A 4,427-nucleotide genomic window follows, 5' to 3' on the forward strand; every position below is an offset into this window, starting at 1 on the left:
GGCTCCTCTCTCCTCGCAGTGTCTCTTGCCTCGCTCCTCGGCTCCTCTCTCCTCGCAGTGTCTCTTGCCTCGCTCCTCGGCTCCTCTCTCCTCGCAGTGTCTCTTGCCTCGCTCCTCGGCTCCTCTCTCCTCGCAGTGTCTCTTGCCTCGCTCCTCGGCTCCTCTCTCCTCGCAGTGTCTCTTGCCTCGCTCCTCGGCTCCTCTCTCCTCGCAGTGTCTCTTGCCTCGCTCCTCGGCTCCTCTCTCCTCGCAGTGTCTCTTGCCTCGCTCCTCGGCTCCTCTCTCCTCGCAGTGTCTCTTGCCTCGCTCCTCGGCTCCTCTCTCCTCGCAGTGTCTCTTGCCTCGCTCCTCGGCTCCTCTCTCCTCGCAGTGTCTCTTGCCTCGCTCCTCGGCTCCTCTCTCCTCGCAGTGTCTCTTGCCTCGCTCCTCGGCTCCTCTCTCCTCGCAGTGTCTCTTGCCTCGCTCCTCGGCTCCTCTCTCCTCGCAGTGTCTCTTGCCTGTTTGATCGCTATAATATTTGGAATGATTTTCTCCTGTCTCAAGAGCTGCCAATGGTGCTTAAATAAAATCAGCCAGTATCACTTAAAAAACCATCATATATATATATATATATATATATATATATATTTTAGTTTCATGTTTTAACCTGATACTATCACAAAATAACGTGATACACTCAATAACTAAAATGATCTTCAGTCTTTATTGAGTGTCTACGTAATGATTACGCAGACACTATATGTTCTACTGTTTTTTATTATTATTATTTTTTCCATTCGGTGCGTTTCAACTACTTAACGCTATAAGTTATACCTCATTACGATCGCTTTCACAATATTACGTGTGCTATTACTTTTAACATTTGAACAATTTGTACTTTTTGCAGTATTTTCAAAAGTATTAGTACTTTTTCCCCATTGAAATGAATGGGGCATTAGAATTATAATTCTTGTGTCTTTATTCTTTAGACTTTATTCTTTAGACTTAATTCTTTAGACTTTATTCTTTCTGCCACAACTCGGGTATTTTTGACCCCTGAACATCAATGAAAGGTCGCGGGTCACAGAGGCTCTCTCTTTCTCCCTGCTCAGGTCTGCGTTCAGCACAATCTTGCAATTTGTCAGGAAAAACTACTATTTGAATCGCAAACTACGCAATCATCAACGGTGAATTACTGAGCTTCGTTTGGTATGCCGCAAAACGCAGCAGAAAACATACACGGGTGGGAAGAGGGTCGTGCGGGAAGACGAGAACCATCCTCGCCACTAGCGCAGCTTTAATGTAATTTATTGTCAATTAAATCTGACTTTTTATCTTAAGTAGTACAACCAGTACTACTTACACATACCACCAGTACTACTTAAACACATGTAGTACTCTTACACACGTTGTACTTTTACACAAGAACGCAGACACTCGCAATGGCTTCAGCCATTGCATATTATCTAGTTTTTATTATAATTTTATTATCATAATTTTTATTATTTATCATTTTAAATGGGAAACTGAAAGGGAAAGGTATCGGTGGTGCCCGTAGTGATCGGAGCACTTGGGGCAGTGACCCCCAAACTGGAAGAATGGCTCGAGCAGATCCCAGGAAGGACGTGATCTCGGTCCAGAAAAGTGCAGTGCTAGGAACAGCAAAGATACTGTGCATGCTGACTTCCAGGTCACAGCACGGAGTTGTACTGATTGTGATTTGATGGCAGAAATGCACAAAACAAGTCTGCCGATGATTCATGGACTTAAAATGACGATCTAGGTAACGTCAGTGATCGAGGGGATTCAGAACACAGTGTTTTTAACACTCAGAGGGGGAGGACTTTCTAACCGGGATTCATCTAACAAGCGTGAATGAAGCAAAATGCTACACCAGGAAAGTTTTTGATGAGGGAACAATGTTACAACATGGTTAAAAGCTCGAAATTCTGCATAACAAAACAACTTTAAGTAATCTTTTTCTAATTAATTCTTTACTTCGGATATATCTGGAATCTGAATTTTATCCAATTCCAGTGCCATACAAATTAATATTTTATTTCAATTGAATCTACAATATTTTCATTATAGTTGTTTATAAGTGTAGTATCAAGTCCCTAAATCTTTAACTTTTTGATCCGCCATGACCGTTTTTTCACATTGGTGAGTCTGTTTGAATCGTAATAAACTTGACATTGCTTTTTTTAGCCAATAAATCATTATATTTTGGTCCAAGCAAGAACTCTTCTCTTTTGTAATGGTTATTGTAAGTTTGCATCTGTTTGTATTGTGATTTTAAAGAAGCATTACTGTTATGTAAAGCATTTAGATTTACTTTCTGTACAAATTGCGCTCTACAATCAAACTTGCCTTCCCTAACGCCTACTGTGGAACAGGCAAGCCTCCACAAGAAAGGTTACATAGTGCACTTTTATGTTTTGTTATGATTATATTATGTTATTGGTCAGTTCCATGACCTTACTAAGAGACAAACATGCCAAAGAAGCACTCAATTCTTCAAATTTGCTCTCAAAGACCCGGCCAATTTTGATCAAAAAGCCATAGTAATTCTGATTTTAACATTTAGAATAGATTTTACTAAATGTATTTATGGACAGCAGAACAATAATTAATCACAGTATCAGAATCTGTACTGGAATAATTCAAAAATATCTACATTAGCCACTACATTAGCCAGCTACATTAGTTTTGATGTTTGTTAAATGCTTGGAAACTGTGGCTTAGATGCTTGACTAAAATGTATCATTGTAATGACTAGACTTGTTTTTGTTTTGTATTAGTGCTAATGACAATACATTTTTACTTTTGCTGCCCGTTAATTATGTGAAATGTCCAGATTTGTCCTTACACTATATTCAATAATGGCCTGTTCTCTGAGTCACTGTTTTGAGCCAAATAATCCGAGGCAGATCCTGCTCAACCAGTTCAACAAAGAAATCTAGAAGGCTTAACAGGTCGAATCTATTGTATTTGAATAAAGTAAATTCACTTCTACTTATTACTTTGCTCTGTTTATAAAAGAGCTGTGTGGCTTTATGGTCATGACCAAACTTACAGTATACAAAGATACATTACAGGCATAAATCAAAGGGTTTATAGTGACGTTTTGACTGAAATGGGGAATTTCCCACTTTTTTTGTTTAGCTAAATAATTGAGATAACGTTCACACCTTTTCTGTTCAAAATATCCTTGGGAGTTTAATATCTGCTCTGTTCTAATTCAACTTTGTGTATATTCAACATAGTCATGTGACTGTGAAGGGGCGATGAAGGGACAAAGACTGTTAGGAGCCAGATTCCAGGAACAGTATCGGAGAAGATGATAAACAGCTGAAATTGACTGGATAGAAGTCAAAACACTGAGCATGGTTCAGTTTGGTTTATTTTGAACATTAAAAAAAAAAAAAAAGCACATTTCTTCATTGTACATAAGGAATCTATAAAAGATTTATAAAAAAGAGGAGGAGGTAGAAGTCTGGCTTTATGCAGGCTCCTTATTAATTCAGTATTTACATGTACAATGTTACAATATATTCAAATAAGTCCTTTCAGAAAACATACATACTATTTTATGTATTCTTTATTTAACTAGGCCAAGAGCAGCTGGAGGAAACCCACGCTGGCCTGAAGTCGACTTTCCTGCTGTGAGGTTGAAGTGTTAACCGCTGCACCACCGCGTTGACCAGTTGTAATTAGATAAATATGACATCCGAACAGACTACAACGTCGGAGCAGCGAGGTGATGTACAGTGAACAGGTTTTAAAAGACTACTCTAAAAGAAAAATACATTTTAAAATTAGATTTTCTGGACCTGTACATGTAATGAGGATGGAAATGGTTTGTTGACAGCAAAACATTTGTCCAATGTTGGTACATGATTGAGAAGTCCATATTAAATAGTTTTTCATTAAATTAATCTAATTCCGCCAGTGCAGAGGTCAGAGTACATTTCCACATGGTTCCTCTAGTTCAGATCTGGTTTCAGTGTAAAGTTTAAGAGGTGTTACAGTGACAAAAAATCGAAAATAAATAGGCAGATGTCCAGATGCGTCTGCAAGCACCAAAACAGGAAACAGAGTACATAATATTTACAGAGAAAATCAAAAAATCATAAGAGGAAACTGGAGTTTGACAGGGAGCGACAGCCACGACTTCAGCAGCATGTCTTTAGCAGCTGCATTGTCTTGAATAAAGCTGCGCGCTGCACCACGGACGGCACACCTTCTGCTGCTCATGGCGCAGTGGAGGAGGGAGAAGAGGAGGAGGAGGGTGGCACCATGAGAGCAGAGCCAGACAGGTGAAGAGAGCCTTACCTGTTTACTCCGTTTGTCCTTCACAGAGTAACAAATTCTTGTTAGTCCTAACTTCTGAACACTAAAGCCGAGTTTGAGTTTGTCAATGTCAAGCACTTCACCTCAGCGTTACC

Source organism: Eucyclogobius newberryi, unplaced genomic scaffold, assembly GCF_026437365.1.
Source record: "Eucyclogobius newberryi isolate DKJ021-1_F unplaced genomic scaffold, fEucNew1.0.hap1 SCAF_18, whole genome shotgun sequence".
In the NCBI taxonomy this organism is placed as follows: Eukaryota; Metazoa; Chordata; class Actinopteri; order Gobiiformes; family Gobiidae; genus Eucyclogobius; species Eucyclogobius newberryi.